Source organism: Chlorocebus sabaeus, chromosome 7, assembly GCF_047675955.1.
Source record: "Chlorocebus sabaeus isolate Y175 chromosome 7, mChlSab1.0.hap1, whole genome shotgun sequence".
Classification (NCBI taxonomy): Eukaryota; Metazoa; Chordata; class Mammalia; order Primates; family Cercopithecidae; genus Chlorocebus; species Chlorocebus sabaeus.
This window is the reverse complement of record NC_132910.1, coordinates 125395645-125412948: the sequence shown is the minus strand read 5'-3', so window position 1 is coordinate 125412948 and position 17304 is coordinate 125395645. Positions and strand designations below refer to the sequence as shown.

Sequence of the window (17304 nt, the reverse complement as noted above, 5' to 3'; positions counted from 1 at the left end):
TTATTTTTTCCAATAATCTTTAATATCCAGATGTAAACAGAATAGTAAATACTTACATGGTTACTCTGTACCCCACTTACACATTTTTTAAAAGTTATTTTAAATATTCAATTTGATTACTTTTTCAAATGAATACAGTATTTGCCAAAACTTTATACTTAGAAATTTTATCAACAGTATTTGAAGACATTTTATATAATCAAGTTATTAAAGCCAGAAAAACAGAAAAGTTGTCATTACAGACCAAATTTCTTCTGTCTTAAATTTTAAAGCTTTTTCTAAAGAGCACATGGTATCTCGACTTTGCCCTTTAGCTTTTATTGGGCAATTTAACAGTAATAAAATGCAGAAATAGACACATGAACCACTGAACATCTATAAAATTGTCTATCAGCCAATTTACTTTTTTTGAAACTGTGTAGATGATGATTCTTAAATTAGCTAGAATTATCTTTTTAAATTTAGTAAGTATAGCTTACAATACTTCTCAAAGTTAATATTAACTAAAATATGATATAAAACACAGGGATTTATTAGTTTAAAAAAACAATATTAGATAATTACATTCACTTTACTTAGAATAGTAAACAGTAAATTTTCTAAGGAAAAACAATCTAATATGCAAATTATTACATATATGATGGTGTAAGTGTGTGTAGAGGTGTGTGTGAGTGTGTGTTGGAATCCATCTCAACAGGAAGAGGCTTTATACAGGCATATTTAAAAAAAAAAAAAAAAGCTGTTTCCCTCATGTATGCAAGGTAAGTCTTTTACCAGCATCTCTGTGGTTCTATTCAAAGTTAGTATAGCTTAACTACAATAAAGCATTTGTGGAGAAGAACCGAACTATATAGAATTATCTTCAATACGATACAATCTAAGTTAACACGAATGTGTATATATGAGTGTAAATGCAGAGAAGATGCATGTAATTTGGTTAGAAACAGTGCGATTCTGGTGCAATTTCTTCTCTCAGTGGCTATAATCCTGTTTTAGATTTTGATATATTCTAGATTCGTGTGGAAAATTTGGCCCTGATTTATATCCAACATTTGTACATATTCAGTCCATATAATCCACAGATGAAAGAATCACTATTGGTTTTGTTCTATTTAGGCTTCTCAAATTGTATTTCTAGACCTGACGATTTTCTCATTTTGTTTCTATACATATATAATCCTAAAAACCTGGAAATATACTTCTCTATATTTTTCTTTTCCATGATGGCTTCCATGAAATACTTCCCACAGCAATAGTTGGACAGATTTAAAGTCTTACCCATCTTTATGGGGTAGGGAGGGAAGAGATTTGGAAAAAAACAGAGGGCAAAGGCAGATTTCCTTCCCATCAAGACTTAAAGATTGCCAGTTTTCTGAAAGTGCCTTTTTGTGACATAATTCATGAGTCTACCACTAGAACGGTTATAACACAATCTATAAGATGCCTACACCAGTTAAATTTCTTACCTTAATAATTTTAGCCAGACTTTACAGAATAGCATTCTACAAAAAGCTTGCAGAATATTGCAAACTCACTCTCATGATAACAGTTTTATTTCCCTCCTTCAGCGTGCAAGCCTTTTCTCACCTACGTACTCCATCATTATATATTCCTTCTGAAATAACTTTAAGCATCTATCACTCACCTCTTCACAGTCTAAAACAGTGTCAACGAACATTGTTCAAATATCCCAGAAGTTAAGTATTACAAACCTAATCATGTCCACCTTGGTATTTTTCTTTTTATTCTTCCAAATTTCTAAACATGTATTATTTCCATTAAAATGATCAGATTCAATATTTATTATTTTTTAATGGTATCATCTAGAATAGCTGTGATTTCGATGTTCATCTATATAGGCACAAACAAAATTAGAACTTGTTTGTATATTTTTATCATAAGAATCATAAAATGTTTTGCTCCCACTTGGTTAAGTTGTTGTATTTTATTCACATGGTCCACTATCACGACTCTACAACAAAACTTTATCTCATTATTCTATTGGTGTCTTTTTTTTAAATTCAGTACAAATGCTAATATATGTGTTAATGTATTTTTTAAACTTATTCACACTTCTTACACTGAGTATAGTTTACTTCTGTATTCTTTTTTTTTTCTTTTTTTTTGAGACGGAGTCTCACTCTGTGGCACAGGCTGACTTCTGTTCTTATAATACGAATAATTGAATTCAACTAAGGCAGTCAATTAAAATGGAGAGGATGGAATCTCAAATTATCTGTAATCATTAATGAATATATTTATGTCTGAGAATTCATATTTAAAATAAAACTACATAATTATCCTCATCCATATGTGTCTGCTTAACAAGACTAAGCCTTCAATGTCTTTACTGGCTAAATATATTGAGCTCCCTCTGCTGGTCTAGTCTATAACTGGTATGTCTCACTTTTAAATACAGCTCTCCCATTTCAGGTTATTGTTTAATTCTTGGGAAAATTTCTCTAGTAGATATTCTACATTTTAGGCCACTTTTTGTTAACTAAGTTAATTCAAACAATGTATTTTTCATACTTTTCTTGCACAAATTTAAAAAAAATGCATGTGCAGTTTTTTAACAATATAAAATTTCTTTTTAGCTGTTAAATTCCTTAGCCAATACTGTTAATCTGATTAATTTCATGTAGTGCCAACCATTTTCACCTGAGTACATTTTCACTATTTTACACATAGTCACCACATTTTTTTCTATAAATATTATGAGAATTTTAACTTCTCTATTTCCCTCATATTTGAGTCATATAATGAGATTCTTTAAGGACTTGTTCAGCCTCAATTATTTCAAGTTCACATTCTTCTTAAACAGGTAACGATTTAACAGTTCTCAAAAATATTAAATTAAAAATAAAACTAGTTTATCATCACTGCTGTTTGGGAACATGGTCTTCGTGAGAGAGGAATATTTGTCCTGCCTTTTAAACTATGGTGACAAAAGGAGCACATGACTATTTCAATGAGGGGAAGCTTAAGATCTCCACATGAAATGGCTCTCATACGAAGTGTGCTCCTGCAAACCTATGTTGAGCTGTGGATAAGGCTTATGTGCCAGGATGAAAGCATTTGTTAAGTTGGGCTTAACAATGCAAGGAAATGCAAATGCAAGGAAAACCCTTAAGCAAAGGTTTTCTTTGGAAATATACACAAAAACCAAATTGTAATTTGGAGCATACACACAGACCTGGTCGGTCTTCAGGGTGTCCACAGAAGAAAAGATTGGGGTTTTATTGGTTAAGAGAAACGTTTTGTAAAATGTTTTGAAAGTTCATTGGCCTGGAGAAGTATTTCCAGCTCTGGCAAGCTGTAATTGTTGAGTGACAGTGGTAGGTAAAACTAATCTTGGTGGAAGGTAAAACTAATCTTAGAGGCATGGAAGGTACAACTAATCTTAGAGGCATGGAAGGTAGTTTCAGCAATCACTAGGTAAAATGGGTTTTAAGATTATAGCAAGTTATTTCTGCCGCTGGGCTTGCCAGACAGTTCCTGGAGCAGGAGCTTTGTGAACTGAGTGCTTTTTCCCCATGGTCCTTAACTCCCATCTAGTTGGGTATGACTGTAAAAATCCGAAGTCATATCATCAATTTTCATAATTCAGACAATGGAATATTATATAGCAACAACATGGATATTTCTCATAAACATAATTATGAGCTAAAGAAAATAGACACAATAGAACATGTGTTCGAATATGAGCTAAAGAAAACAGACACAATAGAATATGTGTTTACTTTCATTTATACGAAGTTCAATAACATGAAATAATCAATTCTGTTGATAAAAGACTTCTGAATTCTAAAAGATTATCTTTGGTTGGGGGTGTGAATTGGCTGGTAACTGATGGTGAGGAGGTACTACGGAGCCTTCTGGGTACCAAAATTGTTCTATATTTTGATATGGGTAGTAGTAACACAGGTCTATACATATGTCAGAATTATTGAATGGACACTGCAGACTTGTGTATGTTATGAATGGCTGTTGTATCTTAATTCAAAACATTATTTAAAAGTAAACAAAAACCTTCACAAATTTAAAATTTAACACACCAAATGTGTCACGCAGAGCATGTCTATTCAGTGATCGCAGGTGAGAACGTTAGAAGTTAGACAAAAAGCTTTAAATGAAAGTTTTTATTCTTCACCAGAAACAGTCTGCAGGACTATGAATGTCTAGAGCATGAATATGTGATTTCTCTAACCCTGTGCCTTCCAGTACTTAAAATACCTAGTTATAAGGACCAAAAATGAATCATATTGAAGAAAAATATCACTGAGATGATAAGCAGCTTCCATGATGTAGGTAAAAGGGAATTCCATTTGACGTGGTCTGGGGATTGGGGCTGGCTATAGGTAGCCCAAATGTTCTCAGCTAACTGTTAAACTTTAAGAAAAACTCCAAAATAGAAACATGTATATATATACATACACACTGCGAAGCATAACTATGACAGAAGCAAGTAAGAAATGCCCATCACAGAGGCACCTTATGGGACTGGCTAAACCCATGATGACATTAAAAGTCCATGACTTATTTTAAAATTTGAAAAAGAGAGAAAACAATCACCCATAATGCCCCCACACAAACCCAGCACTGTTAGTATTTAGCTGCATTTATATTTACTTCTAAATGTTTTGACTGCACATATTTTTACATGGTTTATACATTCATTCATTCAATGAATCTTTTTGTGAGAGCATATAATGAACCAAACATTTTGCTATGCACAAAGGATGATATAATCATTTTATTCTGACAAATCTCTTTTTTTACTTATTAGTGAATCATAAACTTTTTTCCATTATAAAGATAAAATAATGAGCCTCATTTTCCTAGCTTTTTGTTCAATACATATGCAATAAAATGCACAAATTATAGGAGTGAAGTACAATGAATTAATACAAAGTGCACATTCATGTAACCACACTCAAGTCAAAAGTAGCATCCCAGAGCCTGCTTATATCCCTTTTAAATCCTACCCCTCACAGTCTCCAAATAAGTCTGGGTGTGTTTATATAATAGTACAGTATTTTTAAATGAACATATTGGTTTTATCTGCCTACCTTCAAAAAACAGATGACTCTCCATCTTGTTACACATATGTTAGAAAAAGAATTGCGGTGCTATGTGATTTAAATCAATATTTATACATTGAACCATTACTTTTCACCAGTGCCCATAAAATAAACCATTTTTATAAACTGAGAACAAAAAAGATGACACATTTTGGGTTAATAGTTTTTCAGGTGTCGGTGTACATAGATGCATGGCACGTTGGAAGGGAGGATCTGAGGGTCCAGTGTGATCTCACAGAATTGTCCAAACGTACAGTTTTTCAATTTTCCATACAAATGATAGGCTCACATTTTACTTGCAACAATAAGCACATATATATAAATGTTACTTTGAATTATTGAGTCATTAGATTCCCGAGAGATACCTAAGCCAATACAGCATAAAAATTAATATTATCTATCTCTCTATATATCTATAGATATGTTAATGGAATCTTTAAACTACTAGACATTCTTTTTAAAGTATTTTTTAATTAAAAAAAAGTTACAGGCATACCAAGATGCATGGATTATAAGTAACACTAAAAATCTACCATTATAAGTGACACTAAAAATCTACCACCATCTTAAGAAATTAAACAGTACAAATACATGAAACTTACTTTCTTAAAGTAAGCTTTATTCCTGAGTTTGATATTAAGATACAAATGTTCATTCTATATGTATGAAAAATATAATCAAAATGACCATCTTGAAGTATACACATGTAACTTAATTTGGCTTCATTTTTCAGGTATAAATTTATGGTTTTTTGAGATACTCCATGCTTGTATATGCAGACAAAGTTTTTTTTTCATTTTCATTTCGGTATTTCATAATATATTTATCCATTCTACTTTTGCTAGACATGTAGGTTGTTTCTAATGTTTTCAGTACTACAAATCATCTCTGCATTGAAAATCATTGCATGGGGTGGATCACATGAGTTCAGGGGTTCGAGACCAGCCTGGCAAGCACAGTGAAACCCCATCTCTACTAAAAAAAAAACAAGAATTAGCCGACAGGGTGGCAGATGCCTGTAATTCCAGCTACTCGGGAGGCTGAGGCAGGAGAATCGCTTGAACACAGGAGGCAGAATTTGCAGTGAGCTGAGACAGTGCCACTGCCCTCCAGCCTGGTCAACAGAGCCAGACTCCATCTCAAAAAAAAAAAAGAAAAATCGTTGCATATAACCTTCTAATATTATATGTGTGTGTGTGTGTGTGTGTGTGTGTGTGTGTGCGTGTGTATGTGTGTATATATATTGATGCAAGCTATCCTACAGAGTATATACCTGGGGTGAGATTACTTGGTAATTACTAAATTGCTCCCCATTCAAATTACTAAATTGCTCTCCAAGGTGGTCATTCTGTTTGAAGCACCTGTTAGCAATATTATGAGATTTCGTATTGTTTTACATGTTCTCCAACACTTAGTATTTACCCACTTTCAATTTTTTAACTTCTGTAATGGTTGTAAAGTTGGATTTAATTGCTGCTTATCATGTACTTCCTTGATAAACAGTGAGGTTAAGCATTTTAATAAATGATTCAGATGTTCTTTATGCAAAATGCTTCTTAATATATTTTCCCCATTTAAGGTTGCTTGTTTATATTATACACACACAATCAACACACACACACATGCAATATTCTGAAGATGAATACTTTGTCAGCTGTATGTGTTTTAAACATTTATTCTACTCTTCAAGGCATTCTTTTTGATGTGTAAATAATTTTAATTCACAAAATGTAATCTTGTTTTACTTAAAAGTCTATGCTTCTTTGTCATAAGAAATTCTTCTCACCCAAGTGCATAAAAATATTTTCTTATACTCTCTGATAAAAGAATTTTGCTTTTTTGTTTAGGTTTTAGTCCCCTTGGCGTTTTGTACAATTGTGTATGTATACATATATGTAATATGTAACATAGGCATTTATTTTTATTTCACAATTGAATAATTACTTCCAATAATTTGTAATTAAATTTAATGAGTCAGTTTCAAGTTCTATGCTAATGATCTATTTGTCTATGCCTGCACTAATATCACGTTGTCTTGTTTAATAGAGTTTATATTAGACTTAATATTTAATAGGACAACGTACCAAACACACAGTTTAAAAATTCTGTTTAAAGTATTAATTACTGTTCTTGGGAGATTGGCTTTTCATAAAGTTTAGAATTATCTTGTCAAATTCCACAAAATAAACTTGAGCTTAATATAAAGATGAGCATTTGGAAAATTGTCATCTCAAAATGTTGGGTCTTTCTACCCATGAATACAATGCATCACGCTCTTTATTTAAATATTATTAATATCATTTAACAGGTGCTTATATCATAAATTTCTTGAATATCTTTTAGATTTAATTATTTATACTTCATTATTAAAATAGACTTTTAAAATTATAACCTTTCACTTATTCTTAAACACTTCATTGTTGATACATAAGAACATGATCATTTTTTACATTGCCCAAAATACTCTCATTTTAGGCCTCATGCTTTATAATTTCTTCATATAATTATACCACCTAGGAATAGTAACATGTTAATTTCTTCCTGTCAGTACTTATACAATCTGCAACTTTTGCTTGTCTTGATGTTTTAACAAATGCAATGTTAAATGAAATTGATTTGTTCCTGGCTTTAAAGAGAATATTTCTAATGTTTCCAAAATAAATATGGTGCTTACTTGAGTTTTGTATAAATATCTTTTATCAAAATTCAAAGTTCTCTCTACCATACTTTCTGAAGAATATGAAAAGCATTAAATACAAAACAAACATAAAATAGGTATTAAGTGCTCTAATCCATGAACATAGTATATCAATTTATTTGTCTTCTCCAGTTACTCAGAACTATGTTTTTCAGGGATTGTCATATCTCTTAGTTTATTCCTAAGTATTGATGCATGCTTGTAAATGTTATATTTTTAAAATAATCTTTTTATTTTATAATAGTTTAGGTCTACAAGAAATTTGCAAAGGCAGTACAGAGAATTTTCCTAGATCCCATGCCCAGTTTCCTCTATTATTACCATGTTACATTAGTTAGTATGATATATTTGTTAACATTTGTGAACAAATATTGATGCATTATTATTAACTAAAGTCTGTGCTTTTTGGATTTCTTTAGTTTTTTACTAACGTTATTTTTCTGTCCCATTATCCTATCCAGGATACTACATTGTATTTGTTGCCATGTTTCCGTAGGATGCTCTAGATTGTGAAAATTTTTTCATTATTTTTTATAACCTCAACTAGTATTGGTCAGGTATTTTGTAGAATGTCTCTCAATTGGGTTCATACATATTTTTCTTTTGAGTAGATTGGATTATGAGATTTTTGGAAAGAAGAGCACAGAAGTAAAGTGCCACTCTCATTACTTTTTATCAAGAGTATGTACTATCAATGTGACTTATTATTTAATATGTTAAGCTTGATTATAGGCCTGAGGTGGTATCTGTCTGATTTTTCCACTGTAAAGTAACTCCTTTTTTTTAACCTTCACTGTGCTATTCTTGTCATAGTCTGTTTTGCATTGCTATAAAGGAATACCTGAGGCTGGGTAATTTACAAAGAAAAAAGGCTTTTTGGCCCATCGTTGTGTAGGCTGTTCAAGAAGCATGTCACCAGCATCTACTTCCACTCATGGCAGAAGTAGGAGAGGAACAGGAGCCAGCATTAGGAGATTACAGGATAAGAGTGCAGGAAAGAGAGAGAGGGAAAGGTGCCAGACTCTTTTTAACAAGCAGTTCTTGAGGGAACTTATATAGTGACAACTCACTGGTTACCATGGGGACAGCACAAAGCCATTCATGAGGGATCCACTCCCGTGACCCAAACATCTCCCACCAGGCCCCACCTGCAACAATTGGGATCAAATTTCAACACGAGATTTGGAAGGGGCAAATGTCCAAACTGTATCAGCACTCTTCAAAAGTAAGTCAGTGTATGTAGCCCAACTTAAGGGGATAAAGAGATTATGTTCCACCTCCTTGAGGGAACCATTTCTGCATATTATTTGAGATTCTTTGATAGAGATTTATTCCTTCCCCTTTATTTACTTATACAATAATTTATTCATATCAATATAGACTCTTGTACATTTATTTTATGTTTTGAGTTAAAATTCTAAGTTTGTTATTTGATTTGTTGCTCAAATTGTTCCAGTTTGGCCACTGGGAGTTTATTCACTTAGCCTCTGTGTCTCTGACACATTCCTACCACTTTGGCGTTTGAGCACTTCCGTGTGTTCTGTAAATATAAGATGTTTCAGACTCATCTTGTATTTTTCTCGCCCCAGACGTAGATCAGTCATTTCTCCAAGAATTCTGTTTCTTTTTTTTTTTTTTATTTGGAGAATGGTACTAGAAACCCAGATGTGATCGCCGGATGTGTTCATTGCTACAGAGGTTTCATTGCATCTAGGCTTCCCAGCAGACAGAGCTTGGAAGTGTGTGTGTGTGTGTGTGTGTGTGTGTGTGTGTGTGTGTGTGTAAAGGTTGTATTTAAATTTTATTTACCAATTGTTTCTAATTAATATATGGGAAAACAATAAATGTTGCAATATTGACATATTCTCAACTTGATAACTTAATTCGATAGTTCTAGTAATTTTTCATTTTTTTGTATTTTCTATGAATATGTTAATGCAAACTGTTAAGACAGTTGTACTTTTTCCTTCCCAATCCCTCTTACCTTACTGCACTGGTTCAGAACTCCTATACAATGCTAAATAACAATGGAGAATGGCTACCTTTGTCTTTTTGGTTTTTGATATCAGTTGAAAACCATGCAGCATTTCACAATTAAGAATGACATTAACTGTAGGTTTCTCATAAATCCTCCTTATTAGATTGAGAGAGTTTACTTCCACTATTGTTTGCTGAGATGTTTTATTGTGAAAAGGAATTCAATTGTATTCACTGCTGTCTCAACATTCATTGAAATGATTTTATGTTTTTCTCATTCACTCTGTTAATATTATTGATTATGTTGATTTATTTCCAAGTAGTAAATCCTTCTTGTATTCCTTGTATAAACCTCATTTGACCATAATTTATTATTCTTTTTATATACTGCTAGATTTAAATTTCTAATATTTGGTTTAGGATATTTGCTACTGTGTTAACTTTGGGTGTTGAACTATTATTTTCTTACAATATCAAGAGTGGTGTGTGATATCAGTATTATGCTGGATTCCTAAAATTAAGTTGAAAGTGTCCCCTTTTCCTCTACTCTTTAAAATAGTTCATGTATAATTGATGAACTGTTATTTCTTCCATGAGCATTTATTAAAATTCACCAGTAATGCCGTCCAAGCCAGTCTTTTTTTGTGTGTAAAGGTTTTAAGTTACAAGTTCCATTCCTGAAATATAAGACTATTCAGTTTTTCTTAGCATCACTTTTGTAATAGTTTTATTTTTCAATGAAATTTTCCATTTCTCATCAAATTATTTACACACCGTTACCACATTTTATCTTGCAAGATGAGAAGTCTATGTAATGTTTCCATTTTTATTATTCTTACTGGTAATCTGGCTTTTTTTTTTTTTTTTTTTTTTTTTTTTTGAGACGGAGTCTCGCTCTGTCGCCCAGGCTGGAGTGCAGTGGCCGGATCTCAGCTCACTGCAAGCTCCGCCTCCCGGGTTTACGCCATTCTCCTGCCTCAGCCTCCTGAGTAGCTGGGACTACAGGCGCCCGCCACCTTGTCCGGCTAGTTTTTTGTATTTTTTAGTAGAGACGGGGTTTCACCAGGTTAGCCAGGATGGTCTCGATCTCCTGACCTCGTGATCCACCCGTCTCGGCCTCCCAAAGTGCTGGGATTACAGGCTTGAGCCACCGCGCCCGGCCGGTAATTTGGCTTTAACTTGTTTTTTAAATTAGTTTATATATGGGTATATTTTTATTTGTTGTGCTAGATATTTTTGCTGCTTTCTGAATTTATAATTAATGTTTATCTTCTGTGAATAATAATAGTTCATTTTTGTCTCTTCATTTGTTCTTTTGGCAGAACCTACTAATCTGTATATTCTGATTGTTTTCTCTATACCTTAATCTCTCTGTCAGAGCTTCTATAATATCTCTTTATATTTCTGTGTTTCTATCTCTTACATTTCTATATTTAAGAATTGCCACTGGTAAATAAGTTATTGGAAATTCATAAACATCCCAAATATCTTATAATTCATATCAATCCATTTTAGATTCCTTCACTGCAAATAATTTAATGACTTACATAAAGGCAATTTATTCACAATCTATGATGATATTTTCCTGTACTACTTTATTTGGTTTTGTTAGAATTGCCTTTTGTCCTTGTGCTAATATATCATACTTCAATGACATACTATTTTGTCATCCAATTTACTTTTAAGTATCCTTTTTCCTTTTTTAATATTTTGTTTAAAGCCATGAATATTTATTTAAAATTTTGTAATACAGTGTCCATAGGGCAACAGTTCGCTCTGATATGCTCCTCATTGTATCATTAACAGCTAGCAACATGCTCAGCATAAAGTAGCTCTTAAGTTTATATTGTCGAATATATGTAAGCATGTATTTATTCTGGCCAAAAAAGACTAATTTTTTCCAAAAAGAGAACTTCATTATTGTGTTCTTGACACAAGGGGATAAACTGCCATTTTTACTGCTTTGCAACATGATCTGCTTCTGCATTTCGAGTCCTGATCATTGTCATAAATCAATGCTACAGTCTCTAAAATATGAGCTAAGCAGCTAATTGTACAATCAAGTTAATGCTGGATAATATAGCCTAAATGAACTTGGCTTTTTTATTCAAATCTTTCCATGTAATTCTATAATCTTTCCTCTAAAAGCATTTGCTCTTTCATGCATGTATAGCAAGATAATTTTGTGAAAAATGCTGAAATTATTATGGAGATGCCTCTGTGATAAGAACTTAGAGTTCCTGTTTATATAGTGCTTATAGTGCTTGAATAATTTCAAAAATCAAAATCAAAAATATTAGGCTGCAACTATTTCAGAAATAGACCAGGTTTTACAGTAATTTTTATCACAATTGAAATAAAATGTGTGTAATTTGAAGGAAAGTCCTTTTTTTTTTTCTGTTCTTTTGTAAACGTTTCCTAAAATGTGCCATTGGTCCTTTGTATCCAATGCCAATGAGTTAAATTATTATAAAGGTACATTTATTCACTATTTGTAAGTACCATAGTAGCATTCAGTGACTATTCCTATGTCATTCATATTTACAAATTCAACAATATTCATGTAGGATATTATTAGATTGATGGTATTTCAGTTCTTTTGGAACAGTCTGAAAGTATCCTGCTATCTTTTTAATGTTAAAATTATATCTGTTTACATTTTATCCTCCTCCTCTTTTTTTTCTTACTTTGAGTAATAGGTAAAGCCAAACCAAGTATAGAAATGGCATGGATCTGGAAGATTTTTAATTCCATGCATGAGTAACCAGTGATTGGCAGCATGAATGTGCTCTGATCTGTCACGTATAAGCATCAATCAGAATGGGCTTATTTATGGGGATGCTTGCAAAAGATAAGTATACATGAATGTTATACACTTTGGTGACCCCATCAGACATATGAATAAATCTCTGCTTAATGAATTCTTCCACCAGATCATCCTTATAATCATTGTGCTCAAAAAGGGTCTCTCTACAGATCCTGTTCACAAAGGTAAAATTCTCATACAGAATATCATAGAGAATACAATTGTTTATTGTGCTAGAATGTTGTTAAAACAATGTTAAAAGGCACATTTCCAATTCTATGGCGGGAAATGCCAAGGAGAAACTGGTGCTAATGACAACAGAAAAAAAATCTCTATCCTGAGAGTCATCAGGCACACACCTCTATAACATATCTCCCTTATTAGACTGTATATCGTTGTAGAGTTTCCTTTTGATATGGAAATTAAAAGGTTAATTGCATTTTTAAGGCATTTGAAATATTTGGGCTGGGAAAGAGAAATAAAGATTATAGAGTTGAATGTAATGGCAAAGATATGTGTCAAATTCAACTCTTCTCTTTTCTGTCTCCTCTTAATTTGCAGTGGAAAATGACTCTTACTTGGTCAAGGATCTCTCTAGAGGAAGGCATCATAGAGATCAATTAAACACTTTTCTTGGCCACTTCTCATAACATAGAACAGATCAGATTATCATGAACAGATCATAGCAATGCTATTCATCTTCATAATATTAATCATCACATTTTTCTAAGAGAATTTGATTTTCTGAAAGAATCCTCTCCAAAATGTCATTTCAGCCTCTAAAGATAAAATGGGCAGCAAGATTGGGAATTGTGTACTCTAAGATGACTGGCACTAGTCATAATGTGTTACTTAGTTATGAATTTAGCATGTCAATTAGTGTTAAGTTTTTGGCAACCAATTTAAATTGCAGATAGCTTTTCAGCTCCTAGGCTGAATCTCTGACAGATGTGTGCGTTAATATGAACACTGAAGCTCTCTGGACCAGTCAAATGGCATATTTCTGTTGCTGCGATGAGACATCGAGGTTACCCACAAAACAACAAGCCAACTAACTGCTTCAGAAGGATTCGAACATGTCAAACTGACGAGAACCTGGGGCTGTACCACAAGTGTCCTGTCAAGTAGAACAGACGCACCCAAGAGTTGAGCCTTCCTTGTTAATTAGGAAGTCAATTAGAAACTGCAAGATTCCTTTTCAACAATGACATATGTATATCAAAATGAATTTAGTTCTTAAAATTTGGTTTTAAAACAAAAGAGAAGTTATTCTCAATCTCATCAAGGAGGCTTGATAACATAAGCTATTTGTTCTATGGAGAACACGAAGAAACATGGATTTACTGGCACAAATGTAGTACTCTAATCTGCAGCATCTTTTCAAAAATTTTAGTAGTTTCTAGGAATATTGCCAACACTCCAGAGGCTAGATAAAGCATGAGACAAATAATCTTGTCACAAGGTTATATTAAGAGGTATAATTAACAAAAATGAACTTATAACATATATTAACATTAAGTTTAATGTTAATTAAACTGAAATATTCACTGAATATATTCACTGATAAATCCTGGGCAACCTTCACCTGCAAAATCCATTCACTTTACTATGGACATTAATGAAGTGTTAATTTCCTCCTAAGGTAAAGACGACATTTGGGAGTGCTTCCTTCTCCATTAAGTCTTTCAGGGCTTCTGGGACTCTTGTCTATCCTCAAACTTTTGAAATAGTGAAGAATTACTCTTTACCTTTTCCTATAAGGACTCATAACCACCCCTTTCTCTCTCTCTCCAGTGGAGTTGCCTCCACCCCTTAATGATACTAGACTGTGACATTGTTTCACTTCCAGTCTCTCAGGAAGCCTCCGGACTGTCACAAGACTTTCTACCAGAGGTAATAAGAGAAGAGCCAGGTGCCTCTCTGAGCTGCTGAGATGGAATTTAACCTCTTTCCCTGATGGAAGTCACTTTGTTTGCTTTAGGTTGTTATTTCACTGTTTCTCCCCATGAGCATCATTTCTTACGTTGCATCAGCTTCTCTTGTTTTTCTGCTCACTCTGTTTTTCAATGATCACTCACTGTGGTAATATGCCCTATATCGTATGCTTGTTATATACACATCCCAAGAAGCAGTTACTAAAAGGGCTAAAAATTCTGATTCTAAATATATTTAACTTCTTTTCATATTATAACTAGCTATAAAGATAATTGCTATTCCTTATCCATGCACTATAAGATTAAGATGATTAATCAAAATTTGACAGCAGACATAAAAAGAAATGACTATGCTTTGCATCCCTTTTCTGTTTAGTTTCTCCTAAAGCCGTGTTTCTCAACCACTTTTTTTCATTATGCCTCCCTAAAGACACTTTGTAGACATCTTTCCCCTAATTGCCCTCCCCATGAAATTTCAGTACTTCAGATGAACTGTAAATTTATTTATATACTCTGTATGTATCTCTGACTTACACATTAAAAGGGTAAGCATTCTTTCACCCACCAAGAACCAATTTTTGCTCCCTCAGGAACCATACTGTCCTCTTTGAAAATAATGTGTGCTCTAAAGTGTATATTTACAAGGGTACTAATGAGTAAACTTGCCCAAGAGTAATATTTCTGTACTCATTGCTCAGTGGGCTACCCAACAGCAATACTGTCATGTAACGGTAAGAGCACTGGGTATTCTGAAGAGGAAGGGATTCATGATTATGCCCCTAGCTATTTGCAAAATTAGTAATACTTATAAACTGGAGATCAAACTATATCCTCTTTTATTTTTGTACGAATTTATTCTTTGATATTATTATTATTATTTTTTTTTTTTTTGAGACGGAGTCTGGCTCTGTCGCCCAGGCTGGAGTGCAGTGGCACAATCTCGGCTCACTGCAAGCTCCGCTCCGCCTCCTGGGTTCACGCCATTCTCCTGCCTCAGCTTCCCAAGTAGCTGGGACTACAGGCGCACACCACCACGCCCAGCTAATTTTTTGTAATTTTAGTAGAGACGGGGTTTCACCATGTTAGCCAGGATGGTCTCGAACTCCTGACATCGTGATCCACCCGCCTCGGCCTCCCAAAGTGCTGGGATTACAGACGTGAGCCACTGCGCCCAGCCTTCTTTGATATTATTTTTTAAACTTTGCATGTGTGCCTGCACACAAACATGTATACTAATTATAAGTACATTCAGACTTGTTTCACATTTACCTTCCACATCTGACACAAGGGCCATATTACTTTCTTTTTTTATTTCACTCATGAAATCATTGTTGCATCCTGTCTTTCATTATTTGATAAAATTTTTCTCAAAGTATTTATTTACCATGGAGTTCATTCTTTATGTCTCCTTCGATGGCAACAAATTCTTTTTGAAATTTACACCATACTTATGCTGTTTCTATCATGCTTTAACCAGAAAACGGTTCTATAAAGGTGTAAGTTACTAAAAAATTGTAGATAGATAGGTAGGTAACAGGAAGGTAGGTAGGTAGATAGATAGGTGATAGATAGATAGATAGATAGATAGATAGATAGATAGATAGATAGATAGAAAGATAGATAGATAGATAGGCAGGCTTCTCTTTTTTCTGGGTTAGCTGGTATCAGGGTAAACTTTGTTGCAAAACTATGTCATAGGTGGATCCCTATATAAAAGTTCTTCATGAGACACTCTTAAGTTTTGTCTGAAAAATTCCCCTAAGAACTTGAAGATCATAAATTCATCTATCAGTAAAGCTTCCAGCCTAGAAATGTCCTGGGTCCTTTATTTCCCAGTGTTATTTTGATTATTCAAAACAAGTAGGATCTTCCCTAATGAGCTACCCATTTATTTCAAGCCTATTAACCTCATTAGCAACCATCCACAGTCAAAGATCACTAAGATTTACATGTCATGAATAGCATTCCAAAACTGCTCCATTTATGATAACAGAGTCCATTTTGCTACTTGGATTAAGCACTGCTAAGTTTTTATCTGTCACCCTGGCAATTATCACTATTGAAATCTGGGAGTTCATTTCAGGGAGCAGTATTTTCAGTTTACAGAGGACAGCCATCACAGTGCATGTTTTTTCTTAAGATGCTGGCCTTTCGCTTACTAATATGATTTTAATCCCTTGGTAAATGGGCCCTCTTAGGGTACATAGCTGGGAAAAGAGAACTAAATGAGGATACATATTAAATTCATTTCTATGTCGCTTATTTTCTATGTATTTGGATATCTCCTATATGACAGACTAAGAAATTTGTAATATATAAACATCATTCAGCATAGTCCCCTGATAGGCCCAGCTTTCAGTCAGTCAAATAACCCATAGGAGCCATTCCTGGCTATCTGAGTTAATACACAGCATCTAGAATCTCTGTAAACAGACCTATAGCAATCAGTTTAACCAATTCTAAAATTTTGTTTCACAAGCCATGGTCTAGCACTCTCAGAATCTATTCCACATATAACAATTTCTGCACACAAAAAAATGGTAAAATCTAGCACTTCCTTAAGATCCAAGACTTCTCCTCCTTGGATTGACTATAATTGGCTTTCTAGCTGCTTTCAGAGATCTACTCGATGAGGGCAGTGATGGAAGGTTGAGGTGGGATATAAGAAAAATAGGTATACCCCATCCTCATCATACATGAGAGGAGGAGCTGCTTCTGCTAACACAAGAGTCTTAGATTTTGTTAGAATTTTCTAAATCTTTCTAATTTTATTATTCTAATATTTGAACTTTTACTCTTTCCTAA

General features: G+C 33.5%; 1 protein-coding gene across 2 annotated transcripts in view; it reads left to right on the top strand.

Annotated features, from left to right (window-relative positions):
• GLRA3 (glycine receptor alpha 3) overlaps positions 1-17304 on the top strand; it is a 181410-nt gene that overhangs the window by 59638 nt on the left and 104468 nt on the right. The gene's annotated exons all lie outside the window — the stretch shown is intronic.